The sequence below is a fragment of the Pseudophryne corroboree genome, chromosome 5 (genome assembly GCF_028390025.1).
Source record: "Pseudophryne corroboree isolate aPseCor3 chromosome 5, aPseCor3.hap2, whole genome shotgun sequence".
Lineage (NCBI taxonomy): Eukaryota > Metazoa > Chordata > Amphibia > Anura > Myobatrachidae > Pseudophryne > Pseudophryne corroboree.
The window spans coordinates 757,155,196-757,180,289 of NC_086448.1; the positions used below are offsets into that span (position 1 = coordinate 757,155,196).

At 47.1% G+C, this 25,094-nt stretch overlaps 1 protein-coding gene across 1 annotated transcript in view; it reads right to left on the minus strand.

Moving 5' to 3' along the window:
- Positions 1–25,094, minus strand: part of STK3 (serine/threonine kinase 3) — a 465,082-nt gene that overhangs the window by 70,635 nt on the left and 369,353 nt on the right. The gene's annotated exons all lie outside the window — the stretch shown is intronic.

Genomic DNA, 25,094 nt, shown 5'->3' on the forward strand with positions numbered 1-25,094 from the left:
TAACTGAGTTATGTCCCTTATAGCTGCTTTTTAATATAAACTATATACTGCGCCAAATTAAATGCCCCCCCTCTCTCTTTTTTACCCTTTTCTGTAGAGTAGTCTGCAGGGGAGAGCCAGGGAGCTTCCTTCCAGCGGAACTGTGAGGGAAAAATGGCGCCCAGTGTGCTGAGGGAGATAGCTCCGCCCCTTTTCCGCGGCCTATTCTCCCGCTTTTTTCTGGATTCTGGCAGGGGTATTTACCTCATATATAGCCCCTGGGGCTATATATTGAGGTATTTTTGCCAGCCAAGGTGTTTTTATTGCTGCCTCAGGGCGCCCCCCCCCCCCCAGCGCCCTGCACCCTCAGTGACCGGAGTGTGAAGTGTGAGAGGAGCAATGGCGCACAGCTGCAGTGCTGTGCGCTACCTTGGTGAAGACTGATGTCTTCATGCCGCCGATTTTCCGGACCATCTTCTTGCTTCTGGCTCTGTAAGGGGGACGGCGGCGCGGCTCCGGGACCGAACATCAAGGCTGGGCCTGCGGTCGATCCCTCTGGAGCTAATGGTGTCCAGTAGCCTAAGAAGCCCAATCCGGCTGCAAGCAGGCGAGTTCGCTTCTTCTCCCCTTAGTCCCTCGCTGCAGTGAGCCTGTTGCCAGCAGGTCTCACTGAAAATAATAAACCTAAGACTATCTTTCTTCTAAGAGCTCAGGAGAGCCCCTAGTGTGCATCCAACCTCGGCCGGGCACAAAATCTAACTGAGGCTTGGAGGAGGGTCATAGTGGGAGGAGCCAGTGCACACCAGGTAGTCCTAAATCTTTCTAGAGTGCCCAGCCTCCTTCGGAGCCCGCTATTCCCCATGGTCCTTTTGGAGTTCCCAGCATCCACTAGGACGTTAGAGAAATGGGAGTGTGGTACACATATGGGGGGAGGGGCAGATACACATATGACCCCAATAGTGCCAGATACACGTTGCCCCACAGTGCCAGATATACATTGCCCCACAGTGCCAGATATACATTGCCCCACAGTGCCAGATACACAAATGCCCCCAGAGTGCCAGATATACATTGCCTCACAGTGCCAGATACACAAATGCCCCCAGAGTGCCAGATATACATTGCCCCACAGTGCCAGATACACAAATGCCCCCACTGTCAGATATACATTGTCCCCCAGTGCCAGATACACAAATGCCCCCAGAGTGCCAGATATACATTGCCTCACAGTGCCAGATACACAAATGCCCCCAGAGTGCCAGATATACATTGCCCCACAGTGCCAGATACACAAATGCCCCCAGAGTGCCAGATATACATTGCCTCACAGTGCCAGATACACAAATGCCCCCACTGTGTCAGATATACATTGTCCCCCAGTGCCAGATACAGAAATGCTCCAACAGTGCCAGATATGCCCCCAGTGCCAGATACAGAAATGCCCCCACAGTGCCAGATATGCTCCCAGTGCCAGATACACACGTCCCCCCAGTGCCAGATATGCCCCCAGTGCCAGATACACATGTCAACCCAGTGCCAGATATGACCCCAGTGCCAGATATGCCCCCAGTGCCCGATACACATGTCCCCCCAGTGCCAGATATGTCCTCAGTGCCAGATATACATGTCCCCCCCAGTGCCAGATATGCCCCCAGTACCAGGTACACATGCCACCCCCTTCCCGTGCTGCTCACCGCTGCTGCTGTCCTTTGTGTTAGGGGAGGAGAGCGCAGCGTGCGCCTCTCCTGCCCCTCAGTCTCTGGCGGTGGTGCGGGTGTCTACCTTCAATTCAGCGCCGATCCGTGAGCCAATCAAAGCTCGCGGTCCGGCAGCCAATCAGGAGCCTCGACTGCCGGTCCGCGAGCTCTGATTGGCTCACGGGCCGGTGCTGAATTGAAGGGACGCTCTGAGGGGCAGGAGAGACGCACGCTACGCTCTCCTCCCCACAAGCAGCAGCGGCGGCGAGCAGCAGCAGAGGCGGCCCGTCAGCGGTGGGTACGGTGTACTCACGGCTAAATTCTTAAAGGTACGCCGTACCCACCCAACATCACATGTCACTTGGCAAACTATCTGCTTTTATCAATAGAATAATTGTAGAAGGTCCATCCAGTCTCCAAAAATGTGCGCACAGTGGAAGCCTGAGCACCCACGCAGCTACCATTGTGAGGGAGACAGAACAGACTTGGGAAGGGGGAACCTGCCACCAATGTTAGTATGGGGGCAGCCGGGGTTGAGGGTGTCAGGAAGGAGTGCTGCAATAGAGTGGGAGGGACCAAGCAGGTGGGGGCAGAGGAAACCCAGCATATGCCAAGTCCGTTATACAAGTGAAAACACTAAAGAAATGTGAACAACTCTGTTTTTAATATAAGTAGCATAGATTTCTAGCTTAGTTTACAACACACTATTCTTAAGTGGCACTGCAGCTTTTCTTTTAACTGCCATAAATTTCAACAAAGTGTGTAATTACAGCACAGTGCAGGAATGGGCTGGCTAGATGACCCTATCAATTGTCTTCTGCCACTACATGTTTCTTTGCTATAATCAATGTAATGATCAGTTTGTACTCATCCAGGAAATACCTGCTTCATAGAATAAACTGTATGGTGGGTTACACTAAAATGCAAGGGGTGTATGTAGTGGTCATTTTTCAGCTCCGTAATGTCCATGTGTATACACATATCATACATGATATGTGTATACACATGGATGTGGTGCATTTTTCTGGCATTCAGCAAGCTCACAATTCTCAACTTTGCTTCAGAAACTCACAAATATCAGTGTTGAGCAAAACAAATTTGAATACAATTACCCTTTAAAACACTAGTTACTAGAATGGGACAGCTTTATACTGTAGTTGCCAGAATGGGACAGTTGTATAAACTAGTTGCCAAAATGGTGCCGCTTTATACACTAATTGCCAGAATGGGGCCATTTTATACACTAGTTGCCAGAATGGACCGTTGTATATACTAGTTGCCAGAATGGGGCTGTTTTATACACTAGACACTAGTTGCCAGAATGGGGCCGTTTTATAGACTAGCTGCCAGAATAAAACCGTTTTATACACTAGCTGCCAGAAGGGGACCGTTTTACACACTAGTTGCCAGGCTGAGGCCTTTTTATACACTAGTTGCCAGAATAGGACCCTTTTATACACTAGTTGCCAGAATAGGACCCTTTTATACACTAGTTGCCAGAATAGGACCCTTTTATACACTAGTTGCCATCACGATTCAAAGAGAAACCCTGTGAACACAGTGCTAAATAAATCAAAATTCATACATAATTTTCCTGTTCATACATACTCTCTCTGATTTAATAAGTGATCATTATTTAAATTCATGCTAATAAGATTACAGGCCAGCTCAACCAAAGATCACAGTTCTGCTTTGGTGCACTTTAATCAAGTAATTAGCATAATTATGTCAGTGGAGGTAACTGAGCAGAGCACACTTTCTTTGATGGCATTCAGTTTACACTGAATATATGCACCCTGCAAAAGACTGGTACCATTATTCTTTACCTCCAATGACTTTTTACAAATAACATAAATGCTGTTTTAATACCCTTGCTACCCTGTTTTAATACAAGCTTGCTAATAACATCAAGAGCTCCCTCACACCTAAATTCCACTATCTAGGGCTTTCAACACATTAAAATTTGAGCCTACCATTATTGTACTTTTTTCTTCTCGTGAATTATCCCAGTATAATATATTATAGTTGTAAAAGCAAAATACAGAACAACATATGTAAAACGGGTTAGAACACATCACTAATGCGTAATTTTAGAACTATACTTCTAGGGACTGTTTATGACAATCAAAAATGTTTTCAGAATTTTTGTCAGTCTGTTCCAGCATCACGCAGAGAATACTGTATGAATTGCGATCATGGTTTCACATTTGTATAGCTTAGTGACCTAGAAAGAAACTGAGTTACTGTATGTATGATCTAGCTGTGACATCAGGGAGAGGAACAATTAAGGAAAAATCAGAAGCTTGAAACACACCGCGCACTGAAAGTTGGTGTTACGATCATGCTTCTGTGGAAGTTCACTCCACCCAAATAATGCAACAGAACAAGACTTAAAGTGACTGCTCCGCAAAAGCAACCTGAGGTAGAGATTCTAACCAGATGTGGTACAGGTGAGACTGTGTTTATACCACGTATACCCCTTATCCCCATCAATTTTCATTTTCAATTCAAACACCTGCAGTTTCCTGTAAGCGTTTGCTTCACTAGGACGATGAAGAAGTCACAGGGGCAAACGCTCAGGGCTGCAGGCGTAGATCTCAGGACCAGCTGCTTCTCCCATGGGCAGCTTTTTGTGTCTTGCTCGCAAATTAGTAGCCCTAAGCATCTTTTTGTGTTAATCCCTGAAGGATAAACTGCAAATATTGTTTAAGAAATTTTGTTAGAAATATGTACAATATAAAATATTTATCACAAGATTAGAATCCACTAATGACTTTGTAAAATTAGTTCTGCTGAGCAATAACAGACATCCACGTGAGCAAAGCCGCAGGCAAATTCGAGTGTGTATGTAGGTGTGTGTGTGTATGTATGTAGATAGATGTGTATGTAGATAGATGTGTATGTAGATAGGTGTGTGTGTGTGTGTGTGTGTGTGTGTGTGTGTGTGTGTGTGTGTAAAATCCCTTGAAGTAGGCCTTAAATAAAAAAAGTTAAGGAGTACAATTTCAGTTGTACGAGTACAATTCTTATTTACAGTTGTTCGGTTCATCTTCTTTAGTTTCATGATTGAAGAACCCAACATATTTCTGCTGGCAAAGCATTAATAAATTCATCTTCTTTGTCTACTGGAGCAAGTGTCAATTGCACAAAGCAAATCACCATCTACTATAAATACTACAGTTCTAATCCAGGAACAGATCTTTAAATTAAATGTCCCACAGTTACCCGGGTACAGTAACACACAGCTCCTGCACACACTTGGAAAGTATGAGGACATAACAGATTTTACCTTGGAGTTGTTCTTGGTTCTGGAAAGAGAACACACTCAGCAAACTATATGAACATACACCAGCTAAAAGGCAGCATACATACAGCTATGTCTTGCCGATCTCAAAAAGTTTAAAAACCGCAGGATTCCCACCATAAAGTTTAATAGAGAGTGCGCTCCTCCATTATACACTAAGGCCTCCGCATGACTGACAGGCTGGGACCCGCCAGCCTATCAGGAGAGCGCTATGACATGGCACTTCCCGATTGGCTGGCGGCTCCTGAAGTGACAGGAATCACGGGGGGTCCTGGCATTCGCGTAAAGGGGATCCCCTATAGTTCGAGGGTCCGGGTTTTATGAGTTTTATTTTTTTTTAACCCATGGATGCCTAGTGGAAAAAAGAGGACTAGACCAAGGGGTAGGTGAGTATTTTATTTTTATTTACAGCGATCGTGGATGCTACAGGACAAGTGGACGTGAATGGCTAAGTTGGATGTAGGTAAGTATGTTTAAGTGTGTGTATGTATGTGAGTATGCAAGTATGTTTCATTAAAGTTTTACGGTCACAGTGTCTGGGTGTTTATCTTAATATTTCTTCTATTGTAGAACTACAGGTACCAGATGGCCCGTTAATCCCCTGCATGCTGGTATTTGTAGTTCCACAGCAAAAGACAATATTCTATTTTTTACACTTTTAAAGGCTGTCAGCCCTCCATCCTCCGCCCAAGTATATGGGGGAGGGTCACAGCCTCGGGCTTCATCCCTGGCCCTTGGGTGCCTGGAGGGGGGGGCTTTATTTTAGGGGTCCCCACTCCACCAGGGAACCCCGGCCAGGGGTGACTAGTTGAGGGGAGTGATGCTTTGGCCGCAGGGACCTATATAAGTGTCATTCAGCTGCAGCATCACCTCCCTGGCTACTGGAGCCCAGTGCTGGTTTAAAAAATACGGGGGAACCCTACTTTTTGTCCCACGTTTTTTTGCAACCAGGCCCGGCTCAAAGAGCCCGGGGCTGGTTATGCTTTGGGGGGAAACCTGCACGTCGTTTTTTTGTTATTTTTAGATTTTAACACTTTCTTTACTCTTACAGACAGAAGCATTCATGGATCTCACTGATCTGTGCATGCTTCCCCAAAAATCGCCAGTTTAAACCTGGTCTATTATTCTAGCGATTTTTGGTAAGGTTTTGTGTGCAAGTGAAAAAATTGCATCCTAATACATTTGCGATTTTCATTGTTTTCAATGGGAAAACATCTGGATGCTATTTTTGTTATGTTAAAAACTTGCAATTTTTAACAAAATCGCAAGCTATTACATCTGCGATTTTTGGAGAACGTGCACATTTGCGGTAAAAAAAAAAATTGCACGTTTACCGAAATCGCACCCTATTACATTTAGCCTCATATGTTAGACAGACATTAGGTCGACAGGGTCAAAAGACAGACAGGGTCAAAAGGTCGACATGAAAATGATATTCATAAAAACAATAGACAAGTTTTAAAAAACTGTTCATACCTTCTCTATCCATGTCGGCATAGAGTTGGTTATAAACCTTTTGGCGAGCGCAGCGAGCCACTGAGCCTGACGAGGGTATACCTTTCTACAATTAGGGGTCCCAGATGACAAAACTATCCACACAAACCCCAAAAAACACCAATAAATGGTGTCTACCTTTTTTATGTCGACCTTTTGACTGTCTAACATGTGGTGTCTATCTATTGACTGTCTACTAAACTACACCCGTGACAGAGGTGTGAGAGTCGGAGGCAGGTCTTGCTTCCTCTCTCCCCTCACAGCTCTCACTAGCTGCCTGTCGGGTTCCATTGTGAGCACTGCACAAATACAAGAATATAACTATGTCAGGGCTGTTTTTGGCTGTTCATCCTTACTGTACCATCAAACTCTATAGATCAGAGGTTCTCAAACTCGGTCCTCGGGGGCCCACACAGTGCATATTTTGCAGGTCTCCTCACAGAATCGCAAGTGAAATAATTAGCTCCACCTGTGGACCTTTTAAAATGTGTCAGTGAGTAATTAATACACCTGTGCACCTGCTGGGTTACCTGCAAAACATGCACTGTGTGGGCTCCCGAGGACCGAGTTTGAGAACCTCTGCTATAGATTCATGTTTTAATGCAGCAATTTAACAGTTTTAAAGCAACTTAAAAAGGAGATTTATGGTAAGAACTTACCATTGTTAAATCTCTTTCTGCGAGGTATACTGGATTCCACAGGGAATAACATTGGGTTGTAGAGTAGGATCTTGATCCGGAGGCACAAACAGCTAAATCTTTGACCTTCTTCCCAGGATGCATAGCACTGCCTCCTCTATAACCCTGCCTCCGTGCACAGTAGCTCAGTTTGTTAACCAGTCCAATGCAGTAGCAGGTAAGAGACGACAACAGTTAGTAGCCACAGACATCACATTCTCACGACAGGAGAAGGTATCAGCGGCTAATGCCTTACCTACCCAAAGAAGCCAAGTGCGTCAGGGTGGGCGCCCTGTGGAATCCAGTATACCTCGCAGAAAGAGATTAAACAAGGGTAAGTTCTTACCATAAATCGCCTTTTCCGCAGCGGGGTACACTGGGGTTCCACAGGGAATAACATCGGGGATGTCCTAAAGCAGTTCCTCATGGGAGGGGACGCACTGCAGCGAGCACAAGAACCCGGCGTCCAAAGGAAGCATCCCGGGAGGCAGAAGTATCGAAGGCATAGAACTTTATGAACGTGTTCACTGAGGACCACGTAGCCGCCTTGCACAATTGTTCCAGGGTCGCACCACGGCGAGCCGCCCAAGAGGGTCCAACAGACCGAGTAGAATGGGCTCTGATAGTAGCAGGAGCTGGAAGACCAGCCTGTACGTAAACTTGTGCAATCACCATTCTAATCCATCTGGCCAGGGTCTGCTTATTTGCAGGCCAGCCACGTTTGTGAAAACCAAACAGTACAAAGAGAGAATCAGACTTGTGAATGGAGGCAGTTCTCTTCACATAGATACGGAGAGCCCGTACCACATACAAAGACCGCTCTTTGGAAGACAGATCGGGAGAGTTAAGGGCCGGAACCACAATCTCTTGGTTAAGGTGAAACGAAGACACCACCTTAGGAAGATAACCAGGGCGCGTTTGAAGAACTGAACTGTCACAGTGAAAAAACGAGTTTTATGGTAAGAACTTACCTTTGTTAAAACTCTTTCTGCAAGGTACACTGGGCTCCACAAGGAATGGACAATGGGGTGTAGAGTAGGATCTTGATCCGAGGCACCAACAGGCTCAAAGCTTTGACTGTTCCCAGAATGCATAGCGCCACCTCCTATATCACCCCGCCTCCCTGCACAGGATCTCAGATTTTAGTTAACCAGTCCAATGCAGTAGCAGGAAAAGAGACGACAACGGTTAGAGTAGCCACGACACCGCATTCTTGCGACAGGAGACGTGTCAGCGGCTAATGCCATACCAACCCAAAGAAGCTAAGTGCGTCAGGGTGGGCGCCTTGTGGAGCCCAGTGTACCTCGCAGAAAGAGTTTTAACAAAGGTAAGTTCTTACCATAAAACTTGTTTTCTGCTGCGGGGTACACTGGGCTCCACAAGGAATGGACAATGGGGATGTCCTAAAGCAGTTCCTTATGGGAGGGGACGCACTGTAGTGGGCACAAGAACCTGGCGTCCAAAGGAAGCATCCTGGGAAGCGGCAGTATCAAAGGCATAGAACCTTATGAACGTGTTCACAGAGGACCACGTAGCCGCCTTGCACAATTGTTCAAGGGTCGCACAACGTTGGGCCGCCCAAGAAGGTCCAACAGACCGAGTAGAATGGGCCTTAATGTGATCAGGAGCAGAGAGACCAGCCTTCACATAAGCATGTGCAATCACCATTCTAATCCATCTGGCCAGAGTTTGCTTGTGAGCAGGCCAGCCACGTTTGTGAAACCCAAACACAACAAAAAGAGAATCCGATTTCCTAATAGGAGCAGTTCTCTTCAAATAGATACGGGGAGCCCGTACCACATCCAAAGAGCGCTTTTTGGGAGACAGATCAGGAGAAACAAGTGCCGGAACTACAATCTCCTGATTAAGGTGGAACGAAGAAACCACCTTAGGTAGATAGCCGGGACGAGTCCTAAGAACCGCCTGGTCACGGTGAAATATCAGATATGGCGAACTACAGGACAAGGCACCCAAATCCGACACTCTTCTAGCTGAAGCAATAGCCAGCAGAAACACCACCTTAAGGGAAAGCCACTTAAGGTCAGCTGAACCAAGAGGTTCAAACGGAGACTCTTATAACGCCTCCAAAGCCACCGACAAGTCCCAAGGAGCTACAGGTGGGACATAGGGAGGTTGGATACGCATCACGCCCTGAGTAAAGGTATGCACATCAGGTAAGGTCGCAATTTTTCTCTGAAACCACACCGACAAGGCAGATTGAACCTTGAGGGAGGCCAGACGCAGGCCTAAGTCCAGGCCTGCTGAAGAAAAGCCAACAACTTGGCTATACTAAACTTCGAAGCGTCATAATCGTTAGATGCGCACCAAACAAAGTAAGAATGCCAGACCCTATAGTAAATCCGAGCCGAAGCCGGTTTCCGGGCCCGCAACATAGTTTGAATGACCGCCTCAGAAAACCCTTTAGCCCTTAAGACGGTAGCTTCAAGAGCCATGCCGTCAAAGACAGCCGGGCTAGGTCCTGGTAGACAACAGGGGCCCTGAACGAGGAGGTCTGGGCGTTGTGGAAGTAGAATTGGACGCTCTGACGATAGGCCTTGCAGGTCTGAGAACCAGTGCCGTCTGGGCCACGCTGGAGCTATGAGAAGCAGAATTCCTTTTTCTTGCTTGAACTTCCGAATTACCCTAGGCAGGAGTGACACCGGAGGGAACACGTACGGCAGCCGAAACCTCCACGGTACCGCCAGCGCATCCATGAATGCTGCTTGAGGATCCCTTGTCCTTGCTCCGAAGACCGGAACCTTGTGATTGTCTCGAGACGCCATCAGATCCACATCTGGAAGGCCCCACCTTTCCACTAGGAGTTGAAACACTTCTGGATGGAGGCCCCACTCGCCGGCATGCACGTCCTGACGACTGAGAAAGTCCGCTTCCCAATTCAGGACTCCCGGAATGAATATTGCCGGTAGATGGCGTTCTGCCCACTGTAGAATCCGTGAGACTTCCATCATTGCTAGACGGCTTCGAGTGCCGCCTTGATGATTTATGTAAGCCACTGTGGTGGCGTTGTCCGGCTGTACTTGAACAGGACGGTTCTGAATTAAATGCTGGGCTAGGTTCAAGGCATTGAAGACCGCCCGCAAATCCAGAATATTGATCGAGAGGAGGGACTCCTCCTTGGTCCACCGCCCCTGAAGGGAGTGTTGCTCCAGCACCGCGCCCCAACCTCTTAGACTGGCATCTGTCGTCAACAGGACCCAGTCAGATATCCAGAACGGATGGCCCCTGCACAGTTGTTGGTCCCGGAGCCACCAGAGCAGCGACAGACGGACCTCCGGAGTCAATGAGATCATTTGAGACCTGATTCGGTGAGGCAGGCCGTCCCATTTGGCTAGAATCAGCCTCTGGAAAGGGCGAGAATGAAATTGAGCGTACTCCACCATGAGGCCCAGCAACTGCATCGCCGAATGTATCGACACTTGCGGACAAGATAGGAAGCAACGAATCCTGTCCTGAAGTTTCAGGACTTTCTCCTGAGACAGGAACAACCGCTGGTTGTGAGTGTCCAATAGTGCTCCCAGATGCACCATGCTCTGAGCAGGGATCAGGGATGACTTCTTCCAGTTGATGAGCCACCCGTGGGCTTGCAGAAACCGGACCGTCACATCTAGATGACACAGGAGAAGTTCTGGGACCCCTTGACGGCGGAGGGGTGGTCTTCTGTTTGCCGGCGGTCGGGCTCCCGGCGCTCAGTATACCGGCGCCGGGAGCCCGACAGCCGGCATACCGACACTTATTTTCCCTCGTGGGGGTCCACGACCCCCATAGAGGGAGAATAAAATAGTGTGGCGCGCGTAGCGCGCCACCGTGCCCGTAGCGTGGCGAGCGCAGCGAGCCCGCAAGGGGCTCATTTGCGCTCGCCAAGCTGTCGGGCTCCCGGCGCCGGGATGCTTGTCGCCGGGAGCCCGACCGCCGGCCAGCCGTAGTGAACCCACGGCGGAGTACCACCGTCATCACCGCCATGACTTTTGTAAAGACTCGCGGAGCCGTTGTTAAACCAAAAGGTAACGCCCGAAACTGTTAATGGCAGTTACCAATCGCAAATCTCAGGTATTGCTGATGAGACACTGCTATAGGAACATGCAGGTAAGCATCCTGTATATCCAGGGAGACCATGAAGTCCCCAGGTTCCAAGGCCAACACTATAGAGCGAAGGGTTTCCATCCGGAACTTGGAAACCTTCACAAACCTGTTCAATGCCTTGAGGTTGAGAATGGGCCGGGAGGACCCATTCGGTTTCGGGACTAAAAACAGCGGAGAATAGTACCCCCGGCCCCTCTGCGCAAGAGGCACCTGTACTACGACTCCTGTATCCAGGAGGGTCTGTACCACCGAAAGTAGAGTATTTGCCTTTGTCTTGTCCAACGGGACATCTGTCTGGCAAAATCGATGAGGGGGTCAGTTTTTGAAGGCTATGGCGTAACCTCGTGTGACGACTTCCCATACCCAGGCATCTGAAGTGGTCTTCAAGCATTCCTGGGTATACCCTAGAAGCCGGCCCCCCACCCTGGGATCCCCCAGAGGGAGGCCCGCCCATCATTCGGCAGGCTTATCTGTCTTGGAAGCTGGCTGACGGGCCGCCCAGGCTCTTTTGGGCTTAGGCTTACCAGGTTTGGGAGTGCGGGCCTGCTTGTTGTACGCCTGACCTTTTGCTTTAACTGAAGGACGAAAGGGGCGAAAGGAAGTACCTTTAGCCTTCGACACAGAAGGAGCAGTACTTGGCAGACAGGCAGTTTTGGCAGTAGCCAAGTCAGCCACAATTTAAAGCCTCCCCAAACAGAATATCTCCCTTAAAAGGGAGTACCTCCAGGGTTTTTCTAGAGTCCAGATCCACAGACCAGGATCTCAGCCATAATATCCGGCAAGCCAGGACTGATGTAGTAGAGGCCTTGGCTGCCAGGATACCGGCATCAGAAGCCGCCTCTTTAATATAACGAGTAGCTGTGACAATATAAGACAAGCATTGTCTAGCATGGTCAGAGGAGATTTCAGCATCTAACTCCAAGGCCCATGCTTCAATGGCCTCTGCAGCCCAAGTAGCTGCAATAGTAGGCCTTTATGCAGCACCTGTGAGGGTGTAAATCGCTTTCAGATAACCCTCCACACGGTTTATCCGTAGGCTCTTTTAGAGACGTGACGGCGGTGACCGGTAGAGCTGAGGAGACCACCATCCTAGCCACATGTGAGTCCACTGGAGGAGGCGTTTCCCAATTCTTAGACAGCTCCGGCGCGAGGGGATAGCGAGCCAGCATCTTCTTTTGAGGCACAAACTTCGTACCCGGGTTTTCCCAGGGTTCCTGACGTATATCAATTAGGTGGTCAGAGTGAGGTAAAACTTGTTTAATCACCTTCTGACGCTTGAACCTATCTGGTTTCTTAGGAGGAACGGATGGCTCGGGATCATCCGTAATCTGTAAAATTAACTTAATAGCCTCCAAGATATCAGGAACATCCACATGTGTACCACCCTCCCCATCAGCCGTATCTGAGTCAGAACCTGTGGGGTCAATGTAAGTGCAGTCTTCATCCGACGAGGTGTCAGTGACAGCAGTGGATTGTGAGGAGACAAGCGCTCGCTTAGAGGACCCCTTGGACGTAGGCGAGCGACGGTCAGACTTTTTAGTAGTCAGGGACTGGTTCAACTTCTTTATTTGAGCAGATAAATTGTCCGCCCACGGCGGGTTAGCTGCAGGGACCACAAACGGTTGTACCGGCATTGGGTGTCCCATAGGGGGTGTTAGTTTATGAACTAGCGTATGCAGTAGCGTGGAAAAAGCGGCCCACGGCGGGTCATTATTTGCCACTGTCCCACTGGGGGGCAAGGAGCCCCCAGAACCAGAACCCAAAGCTGCTATATTCTCCTCATAGGTATCTGCGGCTTCAGCACCACCGGCAGTGTGTTCAGCCCCAGAACCGTTACCCTTAGAAGCAGACATGATATAACTTGCAGTATCAGGTAACACAGTACAATTTGTCATCAGCACGATACCTCTAGCCCAAACCCCTGCGCAGTGTAGTCAGCACCAGCAGAGATAAAGGAGAGATATGGTGACTAAATCACAGAGAAAAATACGTAATACAGTATATCTTTGTGAAAATCCTATATTAGATAAAACATGACGCACCAAGCCCCCTCAGGTTATAGAATATAGAGATAGCAGGTTGAGTGAAAGACACGAAATGGACACCATTCAGCTATCAAATGCACACACAAATAGTCACAGTTTGTACAATGCAGATGTTATTACTTACAATAATACTGCACTGGACTAGCTTACACAGCTATATAACAATAGATATAACAGTACACAGTAAGAACTGGATGTATATCACAGGGTAATTGTACTAGGAAACCCTGACTAAATACACTCTTTCTTAACTAACACTGACTAAAAAAAGGCAGGTAGAATACTTAAGTGTCTTGTAAAGTCACAGCACTGACAACCAGGCGGCTTTACATAGGAGGATTTGCCCAAGCATTCCCAGGAACAGTGAGCTGAGGGATAATAGCGCCGCAGACACTGCCAGGGAGTGAGGGAGAGACAGATATGCAGCTCCAGGGCGGGAACATTTGCAGAAAATGGCGCCCTGGGGCTGGGGCTTCAGGTCAAAGCTCTATCCCCCTGCTGGCAAAACCACCGGGTACTGTGGGCTCTAATAAAACGGTTTATAGAGAAAACCTGACCTGTCCCATGCCCTGGTGATCTAGTGGGATCTCCTGTGCTGCCACAGTGTCCACCGCCAGCGCGCGCGGCCCGCCTCCCACTGACCGCGACAGATCGCGATAAAGACCGGGTCGCGCAAGCGGGACCCCCTTACCACCTCCCGAAGCGCGGCCACGCGATCCCGGAGAGCCCCCGTCGTGTGTGCCTGACAAGAAGAAAACCGGAGCCTCCTACTGTAGTTACCCGGCTACCAGGGCTCGGGAGTGTACAGCGCCGCTGGGGAGAGCCGGAGCTGCAGCCGTGAATGTCCACTGACATGTAACACTGCTGCTGCCCTTGAAGTCTTCACTTTTTTCCTCTGAAAAAAAGCTCTTCTTAGGGCTGCCTGGAGCAGCCCCTCTGTTAAGTGCCTGCTACTGCAGCACCAACTACAAAACTGAGATCCTGTGCAGGGAGGCGGGGTGATATAGGAGGCGGCGCTATGCATTCTGGGAACAGTCAAAGCTTTGAGCCTGTTGGTGCCTCAGATCAAGATCCTACTCTACACCCCATTGTCCATTCCTTGGGGAGCCCAGTGTACCCCGCAGCAGAAATCAGAAAGGGAGACCCACAGAATAAGATACCTAAGTCTGAAACCCGTCTAGCCGAAGCAATAGCTAGCAAAAACAAGACCTTAAGTGTACGCCACTTGAGGTCCACAGTCTCAAGAGGTTCAAACGGAGCCCCTTGTAGGGCATTTAGCACAACCGACAAATCCCAAGGAGCCACAGGAGGCACGTAGGGAGGTTGAATCCGTAGAACACCCTGAGTGAACATCAGGAAGAGTCGCAATTTTTCTCTGAAACCACACCGAACCGATAAGGCAGAAACATGTACCTTGAGGGAGGCCAGATGAAGGCCTGAGTCAAGGCCTCGTTGCAGAAAGGCAAAAAGATTGGCAGTACTGAACTTGAACGCATCGCAATTCCTATCGGCACACCAGGTGAAATAGGGATTCCAGACCCTATGATAAATCCGAGCAGTAGCCGGTTTACGGGCCTTCAACATCGTTTGAATAACCGCCTCAGAAAAACCTTTGGCCCTCAGGACGGAAGCTTCAAGAGCCACGCCGTGAAAGCCAGTCGGGCCAAGTCCTGGTAGACACAGGGGCACTGAACGAGGAGGTCTGGGCGCTGTGGAAGTAGAAGAGGACGCTCTAACGAGAGACCCTGGAGGTCTGAGAACCAATGCCGTCTGAGCCACGCAGGAGCGATCAGAAGTAGGATTCCTCCTCCTTGTTTACACTTCCTTATTACCCTGGGCAGGAGTGATACCGAAGGGAACACGTACAGCAGTCGAAAGTTCCATGGAATTGCCAGTGCGTCCATGAACGCTGCTTGAGGATCCCTTGTCCTTGCTCCGAAAACCGGAACCTTGTTGTTGTGTCGAGACGCCATCAGGTCTACATCTGGTAGGCCCCACTGGTCCACTAGGAGTTGAAATACTTCTGGATGAAGGCTCCACTCTTCGGCGTGTACGTCATGACGACCGAGGAAGTCCGCTTCCCAGTTGAGGACTCCCGGAATGAACATTGCCGATATGGCTGGCAGATGGCGTTCCGCCCATTGAAGAATCTTTGACACTTCCATCATTGCCATGCGGCTTCGAGTGCCACCTTGATGATTTATGTATGCCACCGTGGTGGCGTTGTCTGACTGTACCTGAACAGGCCTGTTCCGTACCAGAGGTAGGGCGAGAGTCATCGCATTGAACACCGCCCGCAGTTCCAGAATATTTATCGAGAGGCGAGACTCCTCCCAGGTCCAATGACCCTGGAGGGAGTGCTGCTCCAACACCGCACCCCAACCCCTCAGACTGGCGTCCGTCGTCAGAAGGACCCAGTTGGAGATCCAGAAGGGACGGCCCCTGCTCAGCTGCTGGTCCTGGAGCCACCAGGTTAGTGACAGACAGACCACCGGTGACAAAGAGATAATTTCGACCTGATCCGGTGAGGCAAGCCGTCCCACTTGGCAAGAACCAGTTTCTGTAGAGGGCAGGAATGAAATTGAGCATGCTCTACCATGTCGAAAGTCGAAACCATTAGGCCCAGTACTTGCATCGCCGAGTGTATCGACACTCGTGGACAAGACAGGAAGCATCGTATTCTGTCCTGAAGGTTCAGGACTTTCTCCTGGGACAAAAACAACCGCTGGTTCTGAGTGTCCAACAAAGCTCCCAGGTGCAACATGCTCTGAGCAGGGACCAGGGATGATTTCTTCCAGTTGATGAGCCACCCGTGGGCTTGCAGAAACTGGACTATCAGTTCCAGATGATGGAGGAGAACTTCTGGCGAGCTGGCCAGGATCAGCAAGTCGTCCAGAAATGTCAGAATCCTGATACCCTGACGGCGTAGTACAGCCATCACCACCGCCATGACTTTGGTGAAGATTCGCGGAGCTGTCACCAGTCCAAAGGGCATGGACTGATAATGGAGGTTGCCAATAGCAAACCGCAGGTATTGATGGTGCGACATGGCAATAGGAATATGCAGGTAAGCATCCTGTATATCCAGGGATACCATATAATTCCCTGGCTCCAAAGCCAGAACAATAGAGCGGACAGTCTCCATATGGAATTTGGATACCCGCACCAATTTGTTCAAAGACTTGAGAATAGGCCGCCAGGTCCCATTCGGCTTCGGGACTAGGAACAGCGTGGAATAGTACCCTCTGCCCCTCTGAGAGAGGGGCACCGGTACTACCACTCCTGTGTCCAGGAGGGATCGTACCACCACTTGCAGAGCGTTTGCCTTTGTCAGATCTGAAGGGATGTCTGTTGAGCAAAACCGACGAGGGGGACGTTTCTTGAAGGAGATGGCGTACCCTTGAGTGACGACTTCCCATACCCAGGTGTCCGAAGTGGTCGTTAACCACGCCTGAACAAACCCTAGAAGTCGGCCTCCCATTCTGGGGTCCCCCGGAGGGAGGCCCGCCCCGTCATGCGGCTGGCTTCTCAGATTTGGAAGTGGGCTGACGGGCGGCCCAGGCTCGTTTAGTCTTGGGCTTACCGGGCTTGGAAGTGCAAGACTGTTTCAAGTATGCCTGAACCTTCGCTTTCCCTGGAGGCCTGTAGGGACGAAAGGAAGTACTTTTAGCCTTTGACGTTGAAGGAGCAGTACTAGGTAGACATGCAGTCTTAGCAGAGGCCAGGTCAGAAACAATTTTGTTGAGATCTTCCCCAAACAAAATGTTTCCCTTAAACGGGAGAACCTCCAGAGTTTTCTTAAAGTCCATGTCCACAGACCAAGACCGTAACCAGAGAATACGACGAGCCAGAATGGACGTAGTAGCCGCTTTGGCCGCCAGGACACCAGCATCGGAGGCTGCCTCCTGAATGTATTGAGAAGCCGTAACAATATAGGAAAGACATTGTTTCACATGGTCAGGAAAGTTGGATGGTAGTTCCTCCTCCACCTCCTGAACCCAGGCCGTAATGGCCTCGGCAGCCCATGAGGCGGCAATAGTGGGTCTATCCACTGCTCCTGCCAGAGTTTAAATAGACTTCAAGCAGCCCTCAACACGTTTATCCGTCGGTTCCTTCAGAGAAGTGACTGTAGTGAACGGCAGACCAGAGGATACCACCATCCGTGCGACATGCGAGTCCACTGGAGGCGGTGTTTCCCAATTTTTAGTCAGCTCTGCAGAGAGAGGATAGCAAGCAAGCATCTTCTTATGCGGTGTAAACTTTTTCCATGAATTTTCCCAGGATTCCTGACGTATGTCCACTAGGTGGTCAGAATGAGGTAAAACCAGTCTGGTCACCTTCTGACGCTTGAACCTATCAGGTTTCTTAGAAGCATCCTGAGGATTGGTATCGTCAGTGATCTGAAGAATCAGCCTGATGGCCTCCAGGAGATCAGGCACATCCACTTGAGAAACAGATTCCCCATCAGAAACATCTGTATCAGTGTCTGCGGGATCAGTATATGAGCCGTCTTCGTCAGAACATGTATCCGGCGTGGGAGTGGATTGAGAGAAAACAAGGGCCCACTTAGAAGGCCCCGTGGCCTTAAAAGGGCGAGGGTCAGTTTTCTGTTTTGCCATAGTCTGCTGAAATTGCTGTAACTGAGAGGACAGAGCATCAGCCCACGGGAAGTTAATGGTAGGGACAAAATGTGGCTGCAGAGGCACAGCTGGTCCCATAGGGGGCGTGCTATTAGCCACCAGCTTACTCAGCAAGGCAGAGAAGTAGCCCAAGGTGGGTCCTGATGGGGCCCCGTTGCTACAATGTGACTGGGGGGCAATGACCCCCAGCACTGGACCCCTTGGCTGCAATATTATCCTCTAATGGGTCCGTGACGTCAGCAACACGCACTGCGGGATCGGTCCCCGAACCGTCACCCTGCGTAGCCGACATGATGTGGAGGCTATACCCAGAGCAACACAGTAGAAGAAATACCGAAAGAAATAACCCACAAGATTCCCTGTGCAATGTAGAACTAAAACAGAGGATTCCAAGGGGTATGCGGTGAATGGTACAAACAGAGAAAAATACTATGTCAGTATATCCTGTGAAACACCTATATTACACTAAAAACCCTAACGCACTTAGCCCCCAGGGTATAGAATATAGGGATAGCAGTAGGAGAGGGATACACGAAATAGATATAGCGCACACACACGCAGTCACATGTACAATGCAGAAATAATGACAAGCTATAAACTGCACTGGACTAGCAATACTAAGTAATAACCAGTAAAGCTATAAATGTCTAGAGATATAACAATGCACAGTAAAGACTGTATGTATATCACAGGGGAACTTGTACAAAATAACCCTGACACAATGCACTATTTCTTAACAAACACTGCCAAAATGCATGTAGAATACTTAAGTGTCCTGTAAATGCACAGCGCTGAAGAACAGGCGGCTTTACAGAGAAGGATTTGCACATGCAGTCCCAGAACAGCTTCAGCATGTATTTATGGCGCCAAACTGCAGCAGGGAGTGAGGGAGAGAGAGTGTATGCAGCTTCAGGGCGGGAACACTTATGTAAAATGGCGCCCGGAGCTGGGGGAGGTGCTACAGGCCAGAGCACATTCCCCTTGCTGGGCTTCCACCACCAGGTACTGCGGGCCGCATAAAACGGGTTAATACCCGACCTGTGCCCTGCCCTGGCACAGCGCTCGCGGACTGCGCCAGATCGCGGTTTGTGGCGGGTCCCTCCTGGGGGATCTCTTACCTCCTCCCTGTACACGGCCACGTGATCCTGGAGAGCTGCGGTGAAGAGTGTGTGTGCCTGATAGAAACCGGAGCCTCCGCCGCAAGTACCCAGCAACCAGGGTGCGGGAGTATGCGGCGCCGCTGGGGGAGGTGATGGAGCAGCAGCCAGCAATGTCAAACTGACATCCAACACTGGCTGCTGCCCTTGAAGTCTTCTTTCTTCAAAGAAAAAGCTCTTTCCAGGGCTGCCAGGAGGAGCCCTGCTGTTGAGATGCCTGCTAGTGCAGACACCAACTACAAACTGAGCTCCTGTGCACGGAGGCGGGGTTATAGAGGAGGCGGGGCTATGCATCCTGGGAAAAAGGTCAAAGCTTCAGCTGTTGGTGCTCCGGATCAAGATCCTACTCTACACCCCGATGTTATTTCCTGTGGAATACAGTATACCCCGCTGCAGAAAGAAGTATGGTAAGATAATTTCTTTGAATATATTTGTGCATGCTATCCTGATCTATAGTATATTGGTCTGTCCTTAGCTGTACGGCTTGATAGTTACCATTATACAACCATATTTAAAAACTAATACAATTAAACTGTCCTTTATCAGCAAAGTTTTTTTTTTCTTCTAATTATCATTATATTGTTTGTAGGAGATAAACAGCTTGTGCTCAGGATTACTGGATTTCATGCTAAATGCTTATTGTTCAGGGAATGACAAGCGGGCTTTTATTTATAAGAGAGATGCGTTAATTGGCAGTTCTACAGCAAATTTACCCAGTGTGTCTCCTAGGTCTCTTAACATATGTTGGAAACGAACAGACTCCAGAACTAGAACATGTTTGCAAGGTAAAAGAAGTGTAATTAATTGTAAAAGTTTTAGACTCCTTTCAGTGGGCTTTTGTGAACAGCGCCTGTGTAAAATAGAAGCCTTCAGAATAGCAGGATTAAATGCAGCCCAATTTACGGAAAAAAAGGGCAAAAAACAAAACCTAGAATAGTGTATTTTTCTTAATTAATCTCCAACGTTCTACAGAATCTACACAAACCAGCAGTTCAGCTTCCAGAGCCAGAAGCCCCTACTGACATGGATTAAACTCTTGCCGTGGATCTAAATGATGTCTCTCTGAGGTTGCCAGGGCTGGTCAGCTGACTGCATAGCTCTGTCAGTTCCGAGCAAATCACACAATGGAATCCTCTGCTAAAGTCAACAAGCTTCCGGACCCTTTATTACTTAAAGGTTTGATCTGTTGCTGGTTTCTAGCAGCTGTTGAATATTTTCCACATTTCCTTCAAATGACATAATTACTGAAACATACATTTGGTACAAGTAGAGTCATAATGCCTAATTTAAGACAGTTTTCAGAAATCAAAATAAAATGTTCCTTACAGCCTCTGTTTGTTTCAGCCTGACTTGGCTCACCCACTTGCTTACTACAGAAGAAAATAAATGATTGCTAGGTCTCCGTAAGGAATAAGAAAAATTACCATCCCCTAAGTAAGAGGGGTATCCGGTCTTTAGGTCGACAGCACTTAGGTAGACACTCATTAGGTCGACCACTATTGGCTGAAATGCATTAGGTCGACACGGCAATGGTCGACACATGAAAAGGTCGACATAAGTTTTTAAATAAACAAAAATTTTTTAATAACTTTTTCATACTTTACGATCCACGTGGACTACGATCGGAAACAGTAACCTGTGACGAGTGCAGCGGTAGCGGAGTGAGGCACCTTGCCCGAAGCATGGCGAGCCATGCGAGGGGACACGGTGCACTAATTGGGGTTTGCGATCACTTTACGAAGAAAACTCCACCAAAAAAATAAAAAATAAAAAATCTTATAAGCTCACGTCGACCTTTTCCATGTTGGCTTAATGACCGTGTCGACCAAATGATCCACACCCATAAGAGGATACATCAGTAAAGAAATCAGAAGCCTTCTTAACTATACAAATATACATATAAAAAGTTGATTTTGAGATTGCGAACTCCGTTCTGTAGTAAACACTGCTTCTTTCGGTTCTCAACGCAGTTTGCTACAGCATAATGTGTACTATCTTTTTTAATCTGTAAGTAATTAGTCGGAAAATACAATCCAATAAAAAAATGTTTCAACAGTTGCTAACGCTGGTACAGACATTAAACATATCTGTCGAACCTCGCGGCACGGCCCACCATAAACTTCCACCAACATAAATGACTGTGCAGACTCCGAAATGCAAAAGTAAAGCTCATTTTGCTACTTACTTCCCAGCGGTTGGTTATATCTTAAGAATAAAGACGCGTGAGGCAAGAATGAATAACTTCAAACAGATTTGTATTCTAAAGTATTATTATGGTCACTAATGGCTTGTTAATATGACTCGCAGAGGTTTTGCACGATACATATTTATACTGGCAAATACTGCGGAGACCTTGTTACAGTTTATTTTATACTTGGTCACGTTGGAAAATTTAAATTATTCAGCAAATTATGAGAAAGGCATCTTTACTATGTTATAAATCGCACGTAAATCTCATCTGAAATGCCAATAGTGCCATAAAAATGGCGGCTAGTCGCGTTTGTCCCAAACATTACGGTGTACGTACAGTATAGCAGCACTGGCAAATCTGCCAGTGTATTCAGTCTACAAAGCTATGATGAATGCTGTCAATAATTCATAACAAACAGTGCAGATGTATTAACCTGGAGAAGGCATAAGGAAGTGATAAATCAGTGATGAATGCAAGGTGATAAACGCCCCAGCCAATCAGCTCCAATATGTAAATTAACAGTTAGGAGCTGATTGGCTGGTGCGTTTATCACCTTGCATTTATCACTTCCTTATACCTCCTCTAGGTTAATACATCTGCCCCTGAAAGTATAAACTGTTTCACACTTCTAAATACACATTTGTCATCACAATCTGTACGAGTCTGGCAAGAACCTCACATAATCATGATAATTGTGAGGTATGGTTGTGCAGGCGATTCTGACTAGATGAGGGCAGGGTGTGAAGCTGGATCCGGCACATGTCTTGTTTTATCTAGATTTTGCGTGTCATAATGCTGGAAGGCATACAGTACAGATATGATCTGTGCTGCTGGGGGACCGTGTCCCTTCCGTTACTAAACTCTGTCTGCTGCTTCCATTCCCCTACTCACGTCATATCACTGCCACAAGTAACACTGTTCTCCCAAACATAACGACATAAGTGTACAGGTGTACTGCCTTGCATGAGATCAGCATTCACTCTGTGCTGCTGTGAAAATGTATATGATAGGACCGGCCGCAGCTTGTTCTAGATCGGCCTACTTCAAAACAGATTGAAGAAAAAAAGTTCTGAAAGTATAAAAAAAAAAAAGTGTGTACAAAAAAATAAATAAATCCACATTTAGCTAAATATCTCTATGACTCCTCATAAACCCCACATATTGTGCCACTGTAATGTGGCACAATATTAACTGGAGGCACAACAGTATGGCATAATATGAACTGGACTGTATGCTTGTGAGCTGGGACCTCTTAGCTCTTTGTCTGTCATCCAGTCTTGTTTTACTACTGTTTTATTCTCAACTGTAAAGCTCAATGGAATGTACTGTCCTATACAAGTAAATGGTGACTATAATAAATATAATGTGAACTTGATGTGTAATGTGACAGAACATGAACTGCGGTAATATGGTACTGTAGCATTGCACAGTATGAACTGGGAGCAATGCAGTATGGCATAATATGAACTAGAGGCACTACAATGTGGCATAATATACACTTCAGACACTGTGGGGCAGATGTATTAACCTGGAGAAGGCATAAGGAAGTGATAAACCAGTGATAAATGCAAGGTGATAAACGCACCAGCCAGTCAGCTCCTAACTGTTAATTTACATATTGAAGCTGATTGGCTGGTGCGTTTATCATCTTGCACTTATCACTGGTTTATCACTTCCTTGTGCCTTCTCCAGGTTAATACATCTGCCCCTGTGTGTATAATGTGTTCTAGGGCACATTTTGGCATGTGAAATTAACGGAGGCACTAGTAAGGCAGCATACAATAAACATCTGCTGTGGAGAGAGGCGTCTCCAGAGGCACCAGTCCAGGGCCTCTTCAAAATGTTACTATACGTTCCTGCATATATCTTGAGAAAAGAGCACTCTCCAAAACGTTGCTTTTGTATTTTAATAAACATTTGTTTTTTTTTGTTTTTTTCTAGATATATGTTTGTACATGTGTGTAGTAATAGCCTGCAGAAAGCTACACCAGAATCAATGAAGTGGATAAAATGCTTTTGAGCACTTAAACTTGAATTCACTTAATCCAGAAGAAGATATTATGGTATCCAGGCCAAGAGCTGGCCATGCTTTATTAATGACATACGGTACAGTGGGATCATCTCCACATGCAACGTTACCAGTAGCCCTGTTGCTCCACAATCTACGGGAAGACTGCATCCCTGTGTGGCAACCTTAATCTTCAGGTCACAGAGCCCATCATTCACAGTCAGCCATGTTTCTGATTTATTTCCTGCACTCATTAAACCACTGACATGTTGTCTCGCGTAACAGATGGCTCTTTCAAGTTTTGTTACTAATCCAGAATCTTTAGAGGACTTCGAATTTGTGTACTTAAAACAGGAAGCTTACAGAGAATAAAAAAATTTTTTTGCAAAGATGTGCACATTTCTGTCTAATGCCAAACAATCTGGAATCCATGGCCACTTGGAAACTGTTCCATCAAAGTGACAGAAATCATTACACTAGTGTTGCAGCAATAAACAGATTCTCATACCACATGGTACGTTACTTGTGCTGAAGAGGCTGATATAACGCAGAGTACAATCTTTTTTTTATTTGCTGCAGCTAAAACTAATTGATTCAATTGTTAGAGGAGCTGGAATCCCTCAGGCTCACGAGAAACTTTACATTTTAATAGCACAATATTTTGAGGTTATTGCTTCTCAAATATGGAATTAAACAGGCGTGTTTGCCAGATAGGAAAGGTTTCTACAGCGTTAAGATATGCAATATGACAAAGCCTAAAAAAACATCCATCTATCTCAGCTCATCTCTGTCGATGTTGTATTCAGAGTATAAATAGAATACGACATCAATGAATCCAAAGACATTCTATTATACTGTCAGAAATCTTTTTGGAGCTGTGTTGCACACTACATTCAGTCTTTTACTTTAGTTGCCTACAACACGCCGCAAAGAGACGTCTTAGAACTATATGGTTGCAAAGTGCAGTGCATAGACAGAAAGTGATTACATCATATGAAGCCCACTGATGACCACAAAGTCAGCTTGGGTGCGTTATCCTTCTCACTGCTCTACGGAATCCACTTCCATGCACCAATTGGCCAGATCTGTTGAATCGATCACCAACCAAAAGAGGCCGAAGGCAGAAATGTTACAGTATAATGCCGTCTAAGAACAATAAAGTAATTTTGGGTGGAATTATGCGATATATAGGATAAAAATCTTACTTCCCTGCACTACATCATTCTGTTGGGATCCTGCAATACCTGAGAAAAAGAACAAAAATTTTACTTTTAACAATGTTACATATAAAATATAAACTTTATATTGTTTATATTTTCTATGTAACATTATTAAAAGTAAAATTTTAACATAATTCAATTGTTCAAGTGTGCCCCAACAACGAGTCTTTCTTCCCTTTGTTCTTGTTCTCATATACAATACTGACTCTGGGTGCACCACCAATAAGATACTGAGGATACCCTTAGCAGGGATCATTTATGCAATACTGTTGGTTTTTTTCAGAGGAATTAGGCAAATGTAATCTCTGAATTTGCAGTCCTGTGCGTAACCACCCCTTCCACACGCGATCCTGCAATACCTGTAAAGATGCAGGCCTTTTTAATTTGCTTGCCCCATTACTCCATCAGATGTAAACATCATCCAAAAACTCAAAAAATTGAAGAAGACTGAGGAGAGTGGGAAGGAGGAGAGGGTGTGTTTCCTCACCGCAGCAACTACTGAGCCTGAAAATGATTTTATATCACATAAGTTCCCAAAAGGATTAGTTTTGGGTGTAGTGATCCTTGTCTGGTGGCTTTTT